The 24,032-nt window shown below is 34.8% G+C and overlaps 1 protein-coding gene across 2 annotated transcripts in view; it reads left to right on the plus strand.

The window, feature by feature from the left end:
* The first annotated feature begins 14,514 nt into the window (after positions 1-14,514).
* The window catches only part of LOC5566599 (matrix metalloproteinase-2), a 573,762-nt gene continuing 564,244 nt past the window's right edge, over positions 14,515-24,032 (plus strand). For both annotated transcript variants that reach the window (XM_021849073.1, XM_021849072.1), the window contains exon 1: positions 14,515-15,572. The gene's annotated coding sequence lies outside the window, so the exon portion shown is untranslated. The remainder of the gene's footprint in view (positions 15,573-24,032) is intronic.

Here is a 24,032-nt window from a genome sequence, read left to right on the forward strand (position 1 = left end):
TATTTGAAGAACGTTAAAAGCGGATCGCAGCTCTAAAAAGTTAGGAATTACTGATATAAAACATAATAATCGCATAACTCATCGGTATCGAACACACTTCCTGGTCTTAAAATTTGGTCCGTCACTGTATATCTCAAAAAATATAAGCAATCAAATCAAACAGGCGCGTCTTTGACAAAGTTAGTTTAAATCGCCATTCCTACAACTTTTTTAGGACACCGTATGTCTATTGATGTTTTGAAAAATCTACCTACTTTTATGAACAGGAGAAGGGATCGACCGTGACTGTTTTTATATTATTTTTGTTTATGGCTATATCGGTCATGCGACTCAAAGGTAAAGGGCCTGTGTTGGTAGCAAAGCACAAAGCTTTGTGCCAACCCTTTTTGCTTGCTCAATCTTAAATCGTTGCTCCCTTGCGACGCCTATTCACCTATTCATTTCATCATTTGCAAAAAAAAGCCTTCTACATACTCCCTTTGCCTTTGAGTCGCATGACCGATATAGCCATAAACAAAAATAATATTTAACAGAATTGACTAAAAAGTGCTACTTTATAGCACTCTTTCAAAACGGTACTGAAAACTAGTACCGTTCCCAGGTAGAGTAGAATTGCAAAAGAATAACAAATTTACCATTAAAATAGAATGTTTGAATAGCAAAATTTGTTCTTTGTTTGTTTGAAATAAGAGATAAAATAACAAAAATAATAACTAAGTCTGTATGGCATAAAAACTAAATAATATCATATTTTTCCATGTTAATAACAAAACTAATAGCAAAAATATAAGCAACCGTAAATAACAAAATATGTTATTATTTAGATATTGATAACTAAAAAAGCTATTCACGAGTAGATCAAAGTAATGATAATTTTAGTTTTTTGACTTTAATATCTAAATTTAGCATGGTTGAAAAATAAACTTTTTGCTTTCCTGCAAAAACCCTTTTTCTTCTTAAATCTTCATCAAATACATACGAATAGTAAAATGAGCTATTATGGCATATATTGATATTAATTTGTTCTCATGAATTATTTAAATAAAGTTTTCAAATATCAAAATAATTACATATTTTACTGTGATGGCGATGTTTGTTATTCTTTAGATATTTAATGTTTTTCAGTATTTTTGCACAAATAACAAATTTTACCATGATAGTATATGTTGTTATTGATTAGTTATTACATGAGTTTCAAGAATAACAGACCAATGACAAATTTTGCTATAATTGTATGTTTTGCTTTTGATGAGATATTTAATGTCATATATTAATAACATAATAATGGTTAAACTAGATATGATTGCAAAATTTGATCTTATTTTACCATTATTTTGTTATTCACCTCTACCCGGGTTTTGATTCATATTACGGACACTTAAGGCTTCGGTGAAGTGTTACTAATCGAAAAGCATATAAAATAAATCAGTTTGTTTGATTCCTCCACGTCATCGAGCCTTGAAAACCCTTAGCTTTCGAATGGTGGGTGAAGAATTTGATTCCGCAACATGAATAATTTTAAATAAATGAAAATGTATGGACTTGCCATGATTCTTATTCCGGACGCTTCCTTACTTTTGCCTTGATTTCCGGACACTTTGATTCCAATTCCGGACAGCTCATGAAAATCATTAATAAAGAAGTCAATTGATCGATTGAAATCGCCAAACCACTAAACAGACGTATAAGGCAGTTGGGCATAGTAAATGTTCATGGATATTTATGAAAAATGCTTATTGAAACAAGCTTCAAAAATGCGTAGTTTTAAACGGCAAAAATTTGAAACATTTCGTGTGAAATGTTTCCCATACAAAGAAGAGTGTCTGGAATTAAAAGCTGTCCGTAATATGAATCAAAACGGTACTCTTCAGTTTTGTTTTGAGAGTGGACAATTTAATATCTAGTACCTCCATCAAATGGTTTTTGATTTCTCAATGGCTTAGTCAACTAGTATATCAAACATTACGTTCATTTCTTTTATCTAGGTGTTTTGTGTTAGGCAACACTATCATTCTAATTTGGTAAAACTACATGAAGCATTTATTGAAATTGTGTTAGAATTTTTACAGGTGGGTTAATTTCACCAGCTAATAAAAGAAAAAAAAAATTTCATTTTTCAACTTCAATAACTATTTCCTATCTCACTGTTGAGTGGATTGATTACAAAACATTTTGCATCAAAAGATGCGATTTGATACACCAGAGTTCTTTTTGATCTTTCGACCTTGACGCTTGCTTCTGCGGGAGCGGGCAATTTCGGGCAGGATCAAACATATCGCGCGTCGTTCGCGTAGCACGGTGGAATAGTATCGGATCGCATTAGTAGTGGTTGATCCTTTGATCTTGTCGCTTGCTCTTGTAGGGCGAGCGACGACCACTTGTTCGGCGGCCAATGCTTTTATCCAGTTATATTGCGAATCAGGTTAGGTGCATTCATTTGAAATTATATAGGGGAACTTACGTATTCTCGGCAGCTGAAGCCGATGCCGTGCTTCTTTTGTAATTTTCTCGGACATCAGCAGATAAATTCCGTGTTTCTCTATTTACATTCATGCGTTGCTCAGTCCTCTATCGATTCACACCGACAGACTTGTCAAAAGGCTTTTGGAAACGTTTTGACAACGCTGCGAACATCCCTTGTCAGTGTGACTATTGTCGGCAGCCTCATTCTCTTCGGCAACTTTCCCATAACAACTGCTGGTGAATCTCTTCGGCAGCTCCAAATCAGTCGCATTTTGAGGCGTACTCATTTGAATTGATGGCATCTCCGGCGATATCGTTTGTTTAGTCTCGGAAATCTCGCCAGCGGGAAGCGGGCAGAACAAAGATTCATCTGAATGTTTCCACTGATGTGTTTTGATAGAAAAAAAATACTGTGTATTTGGCGTTTGAAATTTGGTTGCCGATAATAGTCGAATGGTGCCGAAGCCGTAAGTCTCCCTATTTATCGTTTACCAAAACGAATTCTTTACCCAAACCTCCCCCATATCCAAATTCCCAGTGTCTACTTTTGGAAGTGCAGAGGACTCCTCGGCTTCCATAAAGCAAGTTACACGTCAACATTTCCCTCCCATCCCTAAATTGACCTGCATTCGGACGCAGCCGGCGCCGGTATTGTTTGTTATAATAAGGCTGATACAAATATTAATTTTCTTTTATGTCACCCCCCCCCCCCTTCCAAAATCCGAAAATTTTGAAGGGGAGAAAAAAAAAGATTCATAATTTGTTTGACATCAGTTAGATTTTTCTCAATTTTCAAAGTAAAAAACAAGTAAAATAATGAGCCAGAGGACGTTTGAAAAAAGTTTAACAATTATCGTTAAAAAAAAATTGAAAAATTGATTTTTTTTTTCATTTTTATTTTTTTGTTCCTTATTTATTTTTATCCCCCCCCTCGTATCTTCCAAGTGGTCTCGGACATAAAAGAAATTTAATATTTGTATCAGCCTAATGAGAGCACGAGTGCTTACACATTGAGGATGCTACTGATCCCGAGTAGTGTCTGTTAGTTCCCTGTGTAAGTACAGCTGTTTGTGCAATAACGGAGTAGCATCTGCGGGCGGTCAATCATGCTCATGCTTGAAAGATGCGATTTGATACAGCAATAAACTTCTCCGAACAAACCATTCCGCCAAAATAAACGTTTAAGACGCTTTTTAAAAAGCGCACGAAATAGACGAATCAAAACACTGTGCGCTCGAACTGCGCGAAGTGCCCGCCACAGTCAGCCAGTAGTGGGCCCAACTTGTTTATTGTCCGGATTTTGAGGCGAGAAAATAATGTTATAGACCGTGGATGGAACAGAGCGATGGCAAAACGGGGGCCACGGAAGTTAACGCGGAAAGGGGCGCCCGAAAGTGAGTGAGTGAGAACGGCACCCGGGAGGATTACCTACAAGTCGCGCAAGTACTTACAGCCGGCCCAAATCTGCCTAAATTGATTGTTTGCGGCTGAATTTCGGCCGGGCGAAGAGGATTAGAACATTTTACAAACGCTCTAATGCGGATGGGTTGGGGATTTGCCTGAATGGGCTTAGACACGCTTATTGGCGGGCGAGGTTTCCGTTGGGGATGGAAGGGAAGCGCTTCTAACTCGGTGAGTGTTTTAATCATGTTGTAACTTATGTTTTGTTTCTCTCTCGTTCTGTTCACAGGTGAGTTGCTAACGCCAAATAAGGCTACCCAGGTGATAGCCGACTGCTGAAGGCTTGCAGACAAGTAGTATCCATGGTCAAGGTTCGTAACAGCAGATGGTTGTTTTTTTTTGCTAAATAAATTTGGAGGGGGAAAAGCTTTCAGGGGAAAACTATTGCAGTGAGATCCGTTAGTGGGAATTGTGTTGGAATATTCTATTGGCAAGAGGGGATAAGAGTTCTCTCCTTTAAGAAGTTTAGGCACTCAAGACGTAGCATGAGCATTTGATTTTCTAACGGATTTTGTTTGCTGCTCCAAACAGTATTTTATCGAGTGCGATATGGAAAGGAGGGGTTCCATCCCATTACCCCGAACGCCACTACCCCGAATGGGTCACTACCCCGAAAGCCACTACCCCGAATAGAATGAGATACCCCGAGAGCTTTCGTAGTCAATATTCTTAACATGTGTCTCTATGCCCAGAGATGTCAAGGAACATTTCAATGCAATAAGATCCACCACCGGAGGATTTCGAACCCATACCTTCACTATGGTCTTTTTCTGAACAGTTGTGCTCACCGGTATTAAGACTTTTCGGTGGTGTTCATATTTCAATTTTTTTTAACAAAAATTGTCCTCTTTTATGAATAAAGCTTGTCTGATGGCACCACATTGTTACAGTTATTTTTCACGTCATAGCTGCAAGCATTCCGACAGCAATTTTCCCTTCTTTCTAAAATAGGTTGTTCTTCTAAGTTGAATGAGATAGTCACTAATATTTTCATATGGAACAGCTTTTTTAGAGCAGGGTATCCTTAAAGCATTTATTGAAGATACTTCTGCTATAATTCTAATCCCTTTTTGCATTAAAACAGTCATCTTATAACAACTACCGAAAAGCTAAACATTACATATAATTTGCAATTGGATTAGATGGACAAATTGATGTGAAGATTTGCGAAAAAGTTACACGTCTTCTCAGTGAGAATCGAACTCACGACTCCCCGTGACGTGTAACTTTTTCGCAAATCTTCACATCAATTTGTCCATCTAATCCAATTGCAAATTATATGTAATGTTTAGCTTTTCGGTAGTTGTTAAACTTCCACACGGCTGGTTAGCCGTAAACCACGATTCATAATTAAAAACAAGTAGTCATCTTATAGTTATCTAATAGAATTTCAGATGCATGATCCCATAAGCCAACAAAAGTATTTACTGTAGCGATTGTCTATCAAGTTGCTCTGTAAGCGTTCAGAGAGCATCACTTGCTGTGATAATATCAGGGTGATCTTCTATTACAATCGTTAACGAAACAAAATATTTAGAAGATCCTGATTCTAGTAGATCGAGATTTAAAATAAATTGAGTGAAAGAAAAGGATATCAGCGAGACTTTATTACATCCTAACTTGTGCATATTATAGTTATCCTTTTCATAACAAATTAACCCTTCTTTTCGAAATAGGCTGTTCTTCAGAGCATTACAGTGTGGCTGTGTGAATCTCATTAATATTAGAGGACAAATCCAATCGTATTTAAAATAATATTTGCTGAAAATCGAGCTCCTTTTTTATCTTATAATATTTAAAATATACATTGTTATGTCAAACTTGTGTAATACTCATAAGAAATCGTACAAGGAAAAACTTAGTCATATTTCAAAATTTGAAATTTTTAATGACAATTGAAGCAAAACATAAACTTTTTTACCGTCAGACATTTCAAATGCAATACAGGTTTCATGCAGTGTATGAGCTTTTGATGAAGTATGCATATTCTCAGAGATTGAGGGGTTGTCCATTTCGCCCCGGGTGTTCATTATGCCCCTAATCCCCCTATTAATTAAAAAGTAGCACGTAAATTTTCAATAATTGACGAAATTGTAAATATGTTCTGTCATTTTTGTTTTGCATGGCAGAAAACCACTAAATGGGCTGGAATTGTTTTCCGTTACTACTGAATTTTATAGAAATAACAGAATTAAATCATTATAAATAAAAAAATATTCGTTTTCATGATGCGTTTCAAATGACATCTCTGTTTTCGTTCAATTATCGAATTAACTGTATTTCAGAAATAAAAAAACAAAAATAAAATATATTATTAATTTTCTCTCCCTTTTATCAATTACGTAATTTGAGATTGATTTTTTTTGGATAAAAATCATTTGTTTGAATGTGTTAGTGCTACTCTCTAATGTTTGAAAAGTGTAGAAAAAGTTTTGAATTTGATGTTTGTATTGAAAGGTCCCACTTAAGGCGAAGATGAATCGAAGCCAAGTTTCAAATTTTCAAGAGCACGAATCTGGAGAACCAAACATCATTTCAAGCTGAAAACTTAATCGATTGGTCACTAGCTGGTGGTGACCAATCGATTAAGTTTTTAGCTCAAACAGATGTTCGGTTCCCCAGATTTGTGCTCTTGGAAATTTGATGTTTGGCTTCGATTCATCTTCACCTTAACCCGGGTATAAAGATATTTTGGGGTAAGTTGGACTATAGAAATTCTCATATGAAATAGAAACAAAATACCTGTTTTTCGTAAGCAGCTTGCATAATACTTAAAATTATAGCTTACTAGAGTATCCATTTCCCGGCCATTTTACTCGTTCCGGGATTCGGGACAAAAAACTAGGCTTATCCCGGGATCCCGGGATTTCTTAAATTTTCAATAAAACTAGTATTTTAGTTAAAATGGAGGTAGAATTTGGATAATACAATGATTTTTCAATGAAATAAAAAGATAATGTAACTTTCCAAGGTAATATGTTAATTATAACAAATCTCATTTCATATATTTTTTTTTATTCTGATGAAGTTATTGAACAAAAAAATTATGAATGCGGTAACAAATAATTTGCTACAGACATTTGAAAAGCCATCCAAACTTTAGAACAAAGGAAATGATTAGCGATCAATGAAGATATTGTAGAGTATCATGCTAAAAATTACTGTAAATTATTGACTGAAGCATAGGTGTACTTTCAAATTTGCTTGCTCAGCTTAGGCTTACGGAAACGGTTAATATTGAAGAAAAAAGAATTAAAATTTTGCAACTTGATAAATAAAAAAGGTGTTTCTTACTTTGTAAATTGCCTTTCCATGAAAATAATTACTCTTTTTTTCACTTTTTCATGATGCTTTTCTGTTTTTCATATAAGGTTTGATAGTGAGACAAAATGTCATTGTTTTTCATTGAAATTTAGAGGTTTTCATAAAATTCTACGTACATTTCGGGAATCCCGGGATTCCCGGGATGTCAAGACTAATATCCCGGGAAACGGGAAATCTTGAAGTTTGTTAAATCCCGGGATTTTTGTCCCGGGATGTCCCGGGATGGACACTCTATAGCTTACTATTGGTAATCTGATTTAACTCAACTATTTTTTGCGAGCCTATGCAGGTGTCACAACTGACGAATTCCACCCAGAATGAGCCGAAAAAAAATTGAAATCGTGCTCGATTTTCTTAAATTTGGATTAAATTTAGCATATATTTTTGGTATGGTATAATAGAGTGTGCTTCCGAGAGCCCAAGCAATCAAGTTCGATTTGTGCGTCGCTGGAATTTTTTTTCTCGTATCCTAGGCCCCTTCCCATTAACATTCCACAATATTCAGTAACACCTATGAAAGGTCGTAGAGTTCTCTGCATCTTTCTTAAGTAGGTGTTCAAATTACCATTCCTTCCCATTTCCCAGCATTCGCAAGGACTTGGCCAAGACAGATCTCGATTGTTTGAGGATGCGTCAATCTTGTCTAAGAGTCAAGGGTTCGTCCCAAATCTTTGACTTTGGTAACGGACGGTTAAGAGGCGACCGTCATACAATGGTCTAGGACTGCATCACCTACGAGTTTGTGCGAATTGCTTAATGCTAATGTTTTTGGTTTGGTACAATAAGTGTTTTCCATAGATAAATTGATTATTTTGACTCGAGAATAACTTTTGAAAATGGCCTATAAATTTTTTGCATGCAACTCATTTCAAAAAATTTAACTCCAAAATTCAAGAACTCAAATTTTAAATTGCACAAAACCCCATTTTCGATGTTTTTAAATTTTCACCATATAATTTTGATAGTAAACAATTTTGATTGTTTGTCAAAATAAATACGTTTTGATGGTACAATAAGAATCTTGAAATTATTCTGAAGCATGAAGATTATCCACCGATTAAAGATAAGGAACCACCTTCAGAATAAAAAATAGAAGTGCCATTCAATATTTTCTGTTTAGATATTTGAACATATAATTCAAACGTTTAAGTTAACTTTCCAATATTCAAGCTTTTTTTTCTTAACTTAATACCTGAATATCACAATGATATTTGAAAATAAATGTAAATCAGTGGAATACCTATAACTAAATGTCATTTAAAGTTTAGGGAACTGTATATAAGTTTCTAACGCATCGATTTTCCTGAAATTTGAATTATATCTCATAAATAGCTTGAAATTTGTTTTTTGGGAAATGAATCAAAGTTAATTCAAGAGTTTGGTAGTTATTTAAAAAAAAGTATTTTGAAAACAAATGCCAAAAATTCCAAATTGGAATATTTTTGAAATAGAAATATTAGAAGCACGCCTGCTTTTGCAAATTCGTTTAAACGCAAGACTTTGTAGAAGATTAGTTTTATCGTGAATTGTTTGTTTTCAAAATATCTTAGTATCAAAATTTGGACATTTATGTCAAAATTTGGCAAATTTTAAGAACTTAGACGCTTTTGCATAGAATTTGATGATTTGTTCACAGATCTAATTTGCAATCATTTCGAACATGTAGTTCAAATTTCAGGTCAATGGTTTGCGAGAAGCAGAGATGCAGGTATCCAAACCATTTTGTATGAAAATCAGCCTTTGTGTACTTTATTCTTGCCAGTACTGTAAATATTTTTTTTTTTTTTTCAATCAGAGACAAATTGGAAACATGTAGTAAATATAATCATAAGGAGCTTTGGAGAAAATCGGCTCTGAAAATTTTCAGCAATTTTTGACTCCATACAAATTGAATAGACGCCAAAAAACGAGCGAATCTTCTAAGAATTGTTATATTTTTGCCATTGGACGAAAAAAACACTTTTGGAAAGCTTGAAAACAGTTGAATTTTTCAATGTGTGCAGCTCACAACCGAGAATGTCACTTATATCACTTTGCATTTGGGCCTCTCATATATTTGGACCGTTCATCTCGTTGACTGCCGTTATACGCATAATTGTCCCATGTTACTTTTCGTCATTTTTGAGTTTTTGTAGCCAAATAGTCCATTTTAACCTATTTTATTAGAAAACAATTAAAAAAAAATACTTTGTTCGAAAACTCTATAAAAAGCATAGCAAGTCTTTTTGTCCCACTGTTGAATTTCTACGCATAACTGTCTCGCTACTGAATTTCTACGCATATCTGTCCCACTATGTATTTCTCTGTGTCAATTTTAAATGAATTCAAAAGCTCAAAACTTCTTCAAAACATGCTGAAATTGGATGTATCTGAGGGCATTCGACGGCAAATTTGGTATAGTTTTAGTAGCTTACGTATATTGATCAGCGGACACTTTAGATCCTCTTGGTTTTCCGAGTTCAAGCCTGAATCACATTTCTTCTGTCACTTTGTTGCTTGCGGAAGCATTTTCATAACAACCTGCTGACATAATCACTCTCTAGTAAGTTCGAAGTTCCCTGAGAAATGTAACCAATTATGGGTGTATCCGGAATCATATAAATAAGAGTATCAAATTTTAAGATTTCTGAACGTGACATTACCCTTGGCCTCAAACCATTTTCTCTTGAGTGAATTTGGTACTACTCAAACGTTAAATTAGTGAATTCACTCGATCCATATTCGCACTTTTTTACTTCTAACATACGACTTTTCCTACAATTTTGGATTCAAGCGCTTTTCTAACCACAATCATATAAATACCCTCATACGGCTTCACTTTACCAAATGCCACATGAGCCTTCGTACGGACCCTCAACATAGGCTTTTCGGTACAGATCTTCCATTTTCGGTATTATATTCAAGTCAAAGCTACCATCAAGAGCAATGTGCTTAGTCTGCTCCAGTTAGTGAGACTCTTATCCGTAGAAATGTCCCCAAAACTCGGTATTTCAAGGCATAACCGTCCCACTTTCAATTTCATAGCAAAATTCACATTTTTTTCACTAAAACCAACACATGACTCAATAAAACACCTATTTGCTCATATTTTGTGAAGAAATTTTTCAAATTCATCCTAGCCTCTATCAATACGGAGCATTAATGTGCAAAAATCTTTAATCGCATTTTTCTCGGCTTCATATTTTGGAACATGGGAACGGCAGTTGAAAACTTTAAAATATTTTTCTCTTTTTTTTTATCTGGAAAATTGTTGAACTAAAAATTACTTGATTATTTAGGTAGCTTCTTCTTAATGATGCTTTTAAAGAACAAGCCATTCTTGAAAACAAAAAAAATATATTGTCGGTTTTTTTTTTCAGACAATTGTTTATAACCAGTGCTGATAAATGTCGAAATTTTTGAAAAATCAAAATGCTTGTAGCACCTTCCCAGTCGTAATATAGCATCAGCACATATTGCCAGCCGATAGTAATTCGGAGCAAGTCACCGGGAAAAAAATTTCGCGATGACTTTTTCCGCAGGGAGGGATGATTTTAGCAATATTCAAATGTCAAAGTTACGTGATATTCTTGACATTTAACAACCCTGCTTATAACCATTGATTTTAACCATCTTAGCCTTCTTTACCTTCAATCGGCCGTTCTGAACGTCGTTCCTATTCGTTTGAAATTTAACTATTTTGGAGGCTCTTTTATTATCACAACATCGTACAATATTTGTCGAACGATGGACAGAAAGCTATTTGCGATTTCATTGATAATTAAGTAGATTAAGCATGTGCAAGGTGTCCAATTTTTAAAATGAACGGTTCTTAGGGTGATCCAAAGAGAACGGGTTTTCTGGCTCCAGCTTTTTCAATTCTTATATCTCATCAATCTCATCTGTGAACCACTTTTAGAGCTTAAATGGTGAATGGAAGATCTCGCTATCGCTTTCCGTTTGGAAATTATTGTTGTTTTTCTTCCAAAAACACGCTTATTCGGGTGTAGTCCATGAGTGAAAGGTCTCGCTTTCTCTTTCTGTTTGGAAGTTATCGATGGTAAGTGTCTGCAGTTTTTGTCCAAAGGTAAATTTTCATGCTAAAAATAAAAAATAATTATACATACATACCATTATAATCTATGAAATAGTTATATATAGTAGACCTGTTCACTTTTTCTAAGGTACCCTTGTCACATCAAATTCCGAACTTATTTATCAAAACAAGTTATCTGTCCAAAAATGAGCAAATTTGGTTAAGTTTAAGAGGTGTATCAAATCGATTTTGTGTTTTATGATCTTCGGGTCAAACTATTTTATCATCTCCAGCGTCGGATAGAACAATTGGGAGTGAGAATGATTTAAATAATATCTTGTGCTATTGCGTGGCAGATTTGTCCGACTACCAACCTGTAATCTGATGAAGTGCTTAATAAGCGGGTGAGTAAAAATAGTGTCGCTAGTTTCTAGCATTGACAATTTGAGCCATTTAAATAGTTCTTAAAATAACGTTAAATTCATGAATACTGAAGTGTCCGGAAATTCGAAGCAAATTCGTTCGGATCTTGAAGCAAACTTAAATCAGTGTCCAGAATTCGAAGCAAGAGACATGGACTAATTTATACAATTTTCATGTCATTATTTGCTATTTTATGTGAATCCATTAATTTGTTAGTAAAATCGCATTTTCAAGTTATCTTTGTGCTTAGGTGTCCGGATTCCGAGTCAAAACGGTAGGGGGTCGCTACTTCTGTTCCTTATCCGAAATATGGATGCACGTGTCTTTGGATCCAAAATAGGGTGACCAGAAAAACCGCGACTTTGCAAAATTATTATGTTTTAAAAATTATAACTTTTGAATCGCTTGATCGATTTTCAATTTTCTTGGACGAAATTAAAACTTATGATTTTGACTTTAAACAAATATAAAGTTTCACAAAAAATGTTTTTTATACATGAAAAAAAACCGTTATTTTTTCGAGTTTTCAAGGTCTTAGGACCAGATGGGCTCTAGCTGTTCTCATTTTTTCTTGAAAGTTCAGACAATTTTACGTTTACTGTCAAATTTTCAGCGATGTATGTTTTTTAGTTTTTGAGAGATATTGTTTTTGAAAACAAAATATCAGTCAGTTTTTTATCAGCACACACTGTAGGTCTCAGCGCATTAGATTTTTTATTTAAAAAAAACCATAACTTTTGAACAGCTCAACCGATTCCCAATATATTTTTATAGAATGAAAGCATAAGATTTCAACTTTTTAGAAGCAATATAAAACTCTGAAAAAAATTGTTTTACATGAAAATAAAAAAAAATAGTTTTTAAGGCTAGTTTTTTTTTTCTTTCGGTTCTGGGAACAAAGAAGGTATTATCACAGACAAACAGATGTAACACTCTAACTATTTTCATCGCACAGCAGAATAGCGCCCAATTATAATGTTTGGTAGTTGGCCGATGGGCCACTCGTGGCGCTCGCATCGCTTTTGATCGAGTTTTATGTTTACTCACTACCGCCATCTAGTTCCTGGTTGGCCATATGAAGTATTTTTAGCATTGGGCGTAAATGTTCACGTTACGTTGTTACGTCTGTTTGTCCGTGTCATTACTGTTCTCATTTTTGTCTAGGGTAGGTGTACCAGTTATGGCCATAGTGGTTTCCTATTTCGCCAAACGTGATAATTTGAGTTCATTCGCATTTTGAAAAGTTTTGTGTGTTTTAGGAGTAAGATAAAGAATGTATCTTGATGTTAAAACATTCAAAAATATTAAAATGTGAAACCTATCGAAATGCCACATATGACTACATAGGGAAACACTATGGCCATAACTGGTACACTTTCCCTATGAACTCCTGAAAATTTCACGTATATCATCAAATTTTAGCAATGTATGTTCTTTAGTTTTTGAGATATATTTTTTTGAAATTTAAAAATCAGATGTCTCGCAATCAGACACCCAAAATTAAGGGTTTTTCCTCAATACCTGGTACCTCATGCAACTTTCTTTTCATATTTTTAATTCAATCATTTATGAATTTAATGGTTCGGATATATATACGGCACTATATCTTGTAATAGGTACGTTGCGATACATGATATGGGTATGGTTTAAGATAGCATATAGTTTTGAAGTTGTTGAAGGAAATATCATTTACAAAGCAAAAGTGTTAAGTTGAATATTCTACATAACGAAATATAAGTGCAGCAAGTGTGAATTGTGGTTCAAACGTAAGGGCTATAAATCATAGCTTACAAGACCATGCCGTAATTAAAAAATGAATAAGCTCAATGACAAAACTTCTTACAAGTGAATTCTTAGTTTCGTCCAAGAAAATTGAAAATTGGTCAAGTGGTTCAAAAATTATAACTTTTAAAAAATAAAAATCTTGCAGAGTCGCGATTTTTCTGGTCACCCTAATCAAAAAATCCAAAAACACGTATATCCTTATTTCGGATAAGAAACAAAATAGCAAATTTTCACGGAATTCGGTGACCCATTAGATCAGTTTTTCATGGAATGGCTGTATTACAATGTAATTCTTGCAGTAGCGGGCTTTTTTAGAACGGTGTTGTATTAAAGAGCAAAAGATTTCATTCCATGTCAGTAAAAAAAACTATATGAAAAAGTTCCAAATTTGGTAAAATAATTACAAACGTCAGGCTGTTATGATTTCAGTCAGCACCACTGATCGGGTAATGGCTAAATCCTGAAAAGCAAATCTACACATTTTCTAAACGGATCTAGCCTAGTAAAAGTTTTTTTTATCAGTAGATCTAAGCACTTAGATTGAGTCAACTAGAAAATCTTTTTATGATGTTTCAGCCTCCTTGCTTATCATTATATTCCTTGTTTAAGTTTAAAATTATTGATAAATGTTTTTTTTATCTCTCGCAAATATGAATGTCAATAGATCTTAAAGCAGTTCAATTAATGAAAAAATGTGGTTAAGCATTAGAAACCGCTAAATGCATATTCCCAAAGTTATCAAATATCACTCACTTCCCCTCAAATTCAATCTGTGCAACTCTCAATTAATAAGAACAACGTTCTGCGCATATCATCTTTCCCATTTCCCCTCCCGAAAGCTTTCAGAGCAAAGTTCGTTCTTCGCTCTTCCATGCAATTCATGTTCGCTCTTGCCTTTTCTCTCTCGTCTCGAATGGAATGCACCCGGGTTCGTCCGTTTCCGCTCCGTGCTCATACGGGAAAAGGGTGGGTGATATCCACCCCCCAAAGAATTTTGTCATTCAACGACGGCTGGCTGCATTCCAGATTCCGACAGAGCCCGGTTCGGCACGTTGAAGCGTTCGGCTATTCTCGGTCGGCGGTCCGTGTTAGCGAAAGCAAAACCAGATGTTATCTCAGATAACCACCAATATCGCACCAGCTACCAAACCGGGTGGAACGCGTGCGGTCAATTCCGGACGAGACTTGGTTCCAGTCAGTCGTGTGCAACGGTCCCAGCGGAGAGCCTTCAAGTGAGCGAGAGCGAGCGCACATTGCATTGCATCAAAATCGGATCGGATCCGAAGCCCAGAAACCATCCTGCTCCTGTGTGTGCGTGCCGGGTTTGGTTATTTCGGAAGTGCGGGACACGTTTCAGTCCGCAGTCGATTCCTACGAAGACCGTAGAGATTGAACGACCGGGATCCGTGCAAGTTGATTATAAATTTAGTCGGCGACCAGGTCTTGGCCGGGCAGGTTGCTCCAATGCCTCGCCGTCATCGTTGACCAATTTCGACTGAATTAGATAGAAGTGAAACAAGGTTCTAGAGAGTTGGCACTGTTGCCCGTAGTTGACCGTAGACTGTGTACCGAGCCCTGCCCAGGACATCTGCTGCACATTTCGGCAGCCAAGTGTTGCACACAATTCGCGGGGTCGCAGTTGGCAGCAAGTGAGTTGACCGAGCGGCAGAAGTTTGTTCAGCTGAGGTCGAGTACAAATCGTGGTAAAGCTCCTTGAGCTGGATCCGACATGTGACTGAAAGTGTATCTCGGTGAAGTGGCATTTCAGTTTGCGATAGTGTCTACGAGAGTGAGGCGCGTGCAAGGAAGAACAAAAAAAAATAGTGTCAGAATAGAGCTGCCTAGGAACAACTGTTTCCATGCACAATGACGACGACGACGACGACGACGACTACGAAGAGGACGATATTAATCCCAGACATGAGCGTTTATCGCTGGGACCGAAAATTTATGGCCCATTGCAAACCTCCCTGAGAGTGTTGGCTCCCACAGAACAGCCCGACCAGCTGAAGTAAAAAAGTGAAGAGTTCGTTCGTACACATGTGTAATGTGGAGCGCGCTTCAACATATTCGGGAGGAATTGACAAATGACGGTCCACAAGTGAGTGAAACTAGTTTTTCCACCCCATTCTTATGGTTTCCAATAAAAAAAACTGCATTACACACATATTCACATTTATATACACTTTTTAAGCATACTTCGGGAAATTTATAACTTTTTTCTACTAGCTCATAAAATGCGAGAAGAGAACTTTTGGCGTGCACAATTTGGAGAATGATGGCCAGTTTAATACCAGCACGTTCGTAAAGTTTTTGGCTTCCGAGGATCGGTGCTGGTCGAACGTCAGTCAGACGATTGGCGGAAGCTGCGGTTTCCGCGGTAGGGTTGCGGACAGGAGGGATGAATAAAGTCAGGATGGAATTTTCTCGCGGGAAAGTACTTTGCCCGTTCGCTTGCGTGCACTGTGAAATGGGAAGTCGCTTTAAGTTTTGGGTATCGCAGGTCATAATTTGAAATGATGTATCCACTTTTGGCACTGTATGAATTATTTTCGTAGCATAAAATGATTATTTTTATTATTCGTCTATTAAGGTGAAGATAAATCGAAGCCAAAGCTCAAATTTTCAAGAGCACGGATCTGGAGAACCAAACATCCGTTTGAGCTGAAAACCTAATCGATTGGTCACCACCAGCTAGTGACCAATCGATTAAGTTTTCAGCTCAATCGGATGTTTGGTTCTCCAGATCCGTGCACTTGAAAATTTGAACTTTGGCTTCGATTCATCTTCACCTTAACAGACTATTATTATTTCAGTGATCTGGTAGGTGATTTTTGAAAAAGGGTACTTCTGCAAATTCAGTAGTACCTGGGTAGAGGTAAATTACAAAGTGATGGCAAATTATGGTCTTGATAACTAAGCTTGTCATTATCTTGTTTGAAATAAGAGTTAAAATAATTAAAATTTGCTTCTGAAATAACATGATAATGGCAATATGAGTTCAGTTTATTTTCATTTATCATGTTGGTCCAGGAGAAAATTTTAGTTATTATTTTTATTTATTTTAAATCTTTTTTTTTTCAAACAAAATAATAACAACTTTAGTTCATAAGTAATACACCTTTACCAGGGCAACCCTGCTAGCTGATTGTAGCATAAATATAGGGGAAGATTCCTCAGCACCGGACACTCAAGCATCTAAATTCATTAGTCGAAAAATATTGGTTTTATGTGATCCTGTTACCCATTTTAGATAAATAACAACAATAGATTTTAAAATATCAATATGATTTTCGAAATTACATTTGATGATGTGTTCTGATACCAATTTGGCCAATCATATAAGGTGGCTCACAATACTGGACAAAATTTTAAAATGGCTCGATTTCTGTAAATTTGTACATCATCAAATGGTTTTATTCCAGGAATGATATTTCATAGCCAATTCAATGTATTTGCAACATTAAAAAAAAATTAGTTTCACTTAGTTTGAAAAATGTCCAAACATATTCTTTTTGATCGAGGAATCCTTAAAGATTACAAAGATATCACATAACAAATCGAGCTATCCGAAGCTGAAACTGATAGGAGGCTTGACCATTGTAGTTTGTCCATATCTAGATTAAAGGTAATACCAAATACCTTCGATCTGTCAAAATATGATTGTATTCAAATATGCTTGCGTGATTCAAACTAGTTTGTCATATTCAAAATAATTACTTATTAGAGTCAAATTTAATACGTCAACTTTTTAACGATTTTTAAACATCTTTGCTTTCTCGAAAAAACATGCATATTTGAAGGATGTGTTATTCTACGCAAACATTACTCTCCATAATAGCTTTCTTTTCATCTAATAAACCATTTTGATTGCACCATGATTTCTCAATTTTTCAACATTGTCCGATATTGGGCGCTGTCCCTTATTCTCCCCCTTATTAAAAAAAAGTTTTGTTTCAGTTCACATTATCTTCTTTACTGAATTTGTGGTTATAATGACTTCCCTTTTAAAAAGGTTTAATTTTTCATACAACTCAATTTTATTGCCAAATCAAACTTTGTAAATCTGCACTATACGCATAATTTTAGGCATTTTCCCTGGGAATAAGCACGTTATTCGAGAATGTACGGTTTTATAAGCCATCAACTTTGCTTTATTGCTGTAAAATTAAAAAAAAAAAATTTCAGTAGCTCACATTTAAGGTGAAGATGAATCGAAGCCAAAGTTCAAATTTTCAAGAGCACGGATCCGGAGAACTAAACATCCGTTTAAGCTGAAAGCCTAATCAATTGGTCACTAGCTGGAGGTGACCAATCGATTAGGTTTTCAGCTCAAACAGATGTTTGGTTCTCCAGATCCGTGCTCTTGAAAATTTGAACTTTGGCTTCGATTTATCTTCACCTTAAGCTTACACAACATTTGTAACGCTCATAGTTTGCATATAGGATTAGCACTGTTTAGAACTGACATTTCCAACTGTGTACCTTCAAACACCGTGAATATTTCTGTGCAAAACTGACCCTAATCAAAAATAAAATAGTACAAAAACATCATACAACACCTATAAACTAGAAAACATGGTATGTTTGTGATGGTAATGAAACATTAGGCATCCTTGGAAGGAAATGATATTGGGTACCGGACTGATCAAATTCACCCCAGTGCTAAATTTGCCCCCGGATTACGGTATCATAAAACGGGATAGCTTTGGTAGAGTTACTACATCGACTTCATCTAAAAATTAAACAAAATTGAACATATCAAATATGAGAGTAATAGCGCGCAATGGCGCTTAAGCCTAGGTTGATCAGCCCAAACAAAAGGTAATGTCGAAGTCGTTTTTCAATTTTTGTATAGGAACCAAAATGATTTTTTTCCGAGGATTGCCTAAGAAAATTTTCCAAAGGAGTTTTCAATGAATTTGTCCAAGAAGAAGATAAGGATTTTTTTCAGATTTCAATGGATTTATTTTATTCTTTAAAAAACCTAGACATTACCCAACCAAAATTTGCTGAAGGAAACCCCTGGAAAATATCGAGTGGAACTCTTAAGGAGCTACAGGAATAATTGCTGTAAGATTTTGTGCTTAAACTGAATAAATTTTTAAATTGAAGAATCAAAGTAGAAACAACTTCAAAAATAATTACAGAAATCTTTGAAAACAATCCTTATTTATGAGGTTGGATTTATTGCGAAATTCTTGGAAAATTCCTTAAGGATTTTGTGGAATAAACCCTGGATCAATTTGTGGAGCAATGCCTGGGATGATCAATGGGACAATTATTGAAGAATTGGTTAATCAAACGGCTGGAAGTATTTCTAAAAATTTACATGAGAAATTTTCGAGGAATTCTTGTATGGTTTCTCGAAATAATGTTCACACAAATTACAAAAATCGTACAATAAACCTTTGTTATTTTAATGGAAGAAATTGTGTTTTAATAGTTTTAGATATCTCAGTGTAATACCTGCGATTTCTCCAAGAATTTCTGAGAGTTTTCATTGTAATTCCGTTGTTGAGCTGCTGAAGAATTTTCTGGAGGAAATTTTGAAAGAATGACTCTTAGCATATCTTAAAAAAAATAATTGAAATTTCAAGGCAAATTCACGATAGAATTCCTAGAGGAATCTCCATAAGAATTCTTGTGGGGATCCCTGGAGAAGTCTATGTACGTATACATGATGAAAGCTCTGAATGGATCTGTAGAAGATGAAAATCTACGAACCTATGAAGTAATCGCGTAGTAATTTTTGGAGCCTCAAGACTACACATAAAAATCATTGCTTAGCGTAAAAAGGAAAAGGAGACTTTAGATAGGTTAGATGTTTTGCGTATAAAACAAAATAAGAAAAGTGAACACTTTGTTAGCGTTATCGCGTTAATTCTTTGGTACTTTTCAGGAATATATGAAATGTTGTGTAAGGTACCGCGGGGCAAGTGGGAACGAAAATAACGATAATTCAAACAAATTGTTCAATAAAATTTTTAAAATGTCAATATTTTTCAAATCCAACAACACAGCAACATATTTGCTGGTGTGTGCATGAAACTAATCGAATAATTTCGAAATTGTGAAAACCTTGGAAGAAAATTTTAGAATGAGCCAATGGACGCAGTTACCTTGCTAAGCGGGGCAAGTAGGACACATCCAGTTTCATGCGTCAATCCATATCAGTAAGTCAACCATTACAATAATAGGATTGATAAGTCATAGATTTTTAATTTTAAGTACATATTTGATGTACATAAGGGATCAACCATAAAATACGTTACGTTTTAGGAAGAAACCTTTTATTTAATAGTATGTCACCTCACATTTAATTTTAACTGAAAATTCCTCAATAAAAGCGTAAAGAGGAATTAAGCATGTTCAAAATATATCATTTATAAGTTGTTAATTAAAATGTAGCACATAAACAATCAATAATTGACGAAATTATAAATATGTTTTGTTATTATTTATATGCATGGCAGAAAACCACCTAATGGGATGGAATTATTTTCCATCACTACTTAATTTGGTAGAAATAACAAATAAAGTTCAAATAACATAGAAAAGTAATCGTTCTAATGATGCATTTCAAATTTCAGCTGTGTGTTTGTTCAATTTTGAAGTCGTATTTCAAAAATAAAAAAATAATTAAAAAATATAGAATAATAACACTTTTCTTCTTCCTTTTATGCAATTACGTAATTTGAGGTTGATCTTTTTTGATAAAAATCATTTGTTTGAATGTTTTATTGCTACTCTCTAGCAAAATGTATGAAACGTGTACGAAAAGTTTTGATTCTGGTTTTTGTTTTGATAGGTCCCACTTACCCCAGGTACAAAAATATTTTGGGGTAAGATAGACCATCGAAAATTTCATATGAAATGAAAACAAAATACTGGTTTATCGTTAGCAGCTTATAATAAAACTAATAATTATAGCTTACTGATGGAAATTCGATTTAAAACACATCTATTTTTTGCGAATCAATGCAAGACGTGAAACGTGTCACAATTTGTCATGCAAGTTGAAAATGGCGCTGAACTGACAACTGTTGCACGAACCACATGGTAATAAAAATAACAATATTTTTAGTACTAAATACATTCCTTGTTATTGTATCTTCAACTTTCAAGAAGAATACCGAAACGCCCCACTTACCCCGGATTCTCACTTGCCCCGGGGTACCTTATAAACAATAATATCGGCTTGGTTCAGGATGTGACTCATAATGAAATGTTCCTAAACCTGCTCTTGGCTTCCTCAGGCTCAAGTTATAGAGGGCCCTCTGATATTTGATGATTAACAGAACAATATATTTCCGAATCCAAAACTACGATGTTCTGTTCAAAAGTACTGTTACTTTAAAACGTTACAATTAACGCTACCTTTATCAATTTAGTAGATGACTACTCATTACCAATTCAGGGCCATTACCGATCTAACTTCAGTTTGTTAAAAACTCTATTTATAATCCTATGAGAAATTTTTACCATGATTTCGGGGCCTCTAATAATCCGGGGCCCGGTTCGGAGCGCACCACCCTACTGTCACTATTAAAAGTATGCACCGTTTTTTCCGTGGTATGATTATAAAAATCGATCAAAGTATGTGTAGTGCTTTTCAACACAGATGAAAAAATTTATATAAAATAAAGGAATCAATTAATTTGACTCCAAACTCAAAATCCTTAAAAAAATGATTCGCGGGCCAAACTTTTTCCATGCAGCAACTTAATTTTTTTGGTAAAGCCAAATAAAAGATATAAAAACTTCTAATGGAAAACTTTGAAATAGACATTCGCTTCTATGGTAATCTAGTCGAAGATTCTGCGAGAATTCTGCTCATGATTACGCCTGCATCTAGCTTAGGTTTTTTTTTCTAAATTCTGCCCTGAACCCTGCGAGAATATGGTCCAAGATTTTATAAAAAATATTATCAGAATTTTATCAGAAATTTTCGTAACATTCAGTGAGAATCTCATCCCACATAGTTTGCAAATCCTGGAAAATTTTCTATTTTTAACCGATTGGAGTCCCGGATTTTTCGATGATCCAGTGTAAGGTTCTATGAAAATTGTCCTCAGGGTTCCGTCGGAACCATACTCTAAATTTATTTTAAAATCCTGTTCTAAATCTAAAGAAGTCTGTCCTACTCAGAAATCTGTAAGAAATTCATTAAATTTATTTGAGAATCCTATTCCTAATCTGTCTAATATTTGTTATAATCTTTCTCGTGTATAAAATTTATACTCTGGAATTTGCAGCTTACGAGTCAGTGAGTTTGTGTTTCGCCATGATCTTTTTGTTGGTAGCATATCTTTGAACTTAATATTAATTCATTTCCACTTGTCGAACTTAATATAAATGTTGTCCATTTATTAGAAAAGAAAGTGATTTGATTTTGTAAATGAACGTTTTCACTAATTTAAAATTAAAAATCATCAAAATCAAGATAATAAGAAAGATAAAAAAATGTAATGAATATTCCTAATGAGATTACTTAAAATTGAAGATTCTTTTTCTTCATTAATAATCAGCCTTGGAAGGTTCGCACATCAAATTTTCAGAGCAGCGAGATGACAAGGGATTCAAACTCTTCGCGGGCCGCACAAAACAAAGTGGCGGGCAGGCCTGCTTCAAATCATATAAAACTCATTCTTAACAATCCTTGAAGAAAGTTTGAGCTCAGCAGCTCAGTGTCAAAGTTATCTCAAATAAGAATTCTTTTATGTTTATATAAAAAACTCTAAACCAAACTCAAAATCAATTTTAACCAATATTTTCAACTGAAAGTTGAATCTTTAAAACATTTTCCATAGCAAATCAAAGCGAAGTGCAGAAATACTAAAATTTTGTTATGAAAAAGTAACAAAACTACCTTGTTTTGGTAGCACGGTAATCGAAATGCTATTGGTTTGGTTGGGCTTATTTTTCGAAAGTTTTCAAAACCAAGAATTCGTGTGATCTTCTGAGTTCAAATCACATAAAAAAAGAAACATAAAATTTGAGCCTGAAATATTAACATTTCCCTGACGCGGGTTTCGTGCAAGTGTCTCTGCCTGCAGGTCCACACATCCATTTTTGGCCCTTCATACAGGAGAATGACTGCTGACATTCATTCATTGTTCAATCTTGATCAAATCGCGTTTCAGATTATTCCAGTGCTATAGGCAGATGCTTTGCTACAATAGATGGTAGAACAAAATTATTATCATCATCATCAAGATATTAACATTTAGACGTGGCACTAGCGACTTGATGGTGACTTTTCAAGTTATTAAAAAATTACCTTCAGTTAAGTCACCATAACTTCGTTAATTTCTAACCAATTTTGAAAGTTTTGGAACCATTCTCTTCAAAATTAAATTTATGAAAAAATTGAACCGAGAATTCAAAACTAGTTGTAATTAAAAATAGTTTAGTCTAAATTTTTCGTCATTTTACAATAAAACATCTTTTTTGTTTGTTCATAACTTCAAAGATACTGAACTGAGTCCATTTTTTTATCCTTTTGAAGCAAATCAAGTTGTTTTCGAACGGTGTATACAACACATTGGGACAAAATTGTATTGGCCAAGTTGATTAACAAAAACTGTACAAAACCATGTTTTTTTTTAACGAAAAATACCAAATTTTTCAATTGTTTGTCAATTAAATGTTATTTCTGAAGCTGAAATTGGTTTTTCTCATTTGTTAAACCTTTAAAAAGGTCAAAAAAAAAAAAAAAAAAAAAAAATATATATATATATATATATATATATATATATATATATATATATATATATATATATATATATATATATATATATATATATATATATATATATATATATATATATATATATATATATATATATATATATATATATATATATATATATCCTTGGATTTCCTCCTTTCCTTTCCTTGGAATTGTCCCGGAGATTCTTGCAGGAATATATCCTGGGATTTGCTGCAGTAATTACGCTGAGGATTTCCTCCAGTAATCCCTGCCGGAAACCTTCAGATATTTTCTTCACAAATTTCTCCGTGGATGTCGTCCAGAAATTCCTGTGAAGATTCCCTCCAGCGGACATTTCCTCCAGGAATTTCATTCTGAGTTTTCCTCCAGGAATTCCTCCGGAGATTTTGTCCAGGAATTTCTCTGGAGAGTTCCACCAGGAATTACTGTGGGGTTTATTTATGATATTCCTTCAGGCTTTTTCATCAGAAATTCCTTCGGGAATATTTTAAGAGAATTTATCCGGGAATTTCCCCCAGGAATTTCTCTGAGGAATTGCACTGGCAATTTCTCCTGTGATTTCTTCCAGAAATTCCTCCGGGGAATTCCTCGACGAATTCTTTCAGGGATTTACCCCAGGATTTTCTCCTGGAAATTTGCTCTAGGAATTCCTCCGCTGAATTTCTCCAGAAATTCCTCCGGAGAGTTTTTTCCAAGAATTTGTCTGGGAATTTTATCCAGGAGTGCTTTGGAGGAGTTCCAAGAATCCCTTCAGGGTTTTCTCCAAAAATTCTTTCGGGATTGTTTTCAGAAAATTTATCCGGAGCTTCCCTCCAGAAATTTCTC

This window comes from Aedes aegypti, chromosome 3 (genome assembly GCF_002204515.2).
Source record: "Aedes aegypti strain LVP_AGWG chromosome 3, AaegL5.0 Primary Assembly, whole genome shotgun sequence".
Taxonomy (NCBI): Eukaryota; Metazoa; Arthropoda; class Insecta; order Diptera; family Culicidae; genus Aedes; species Aedes aegypti.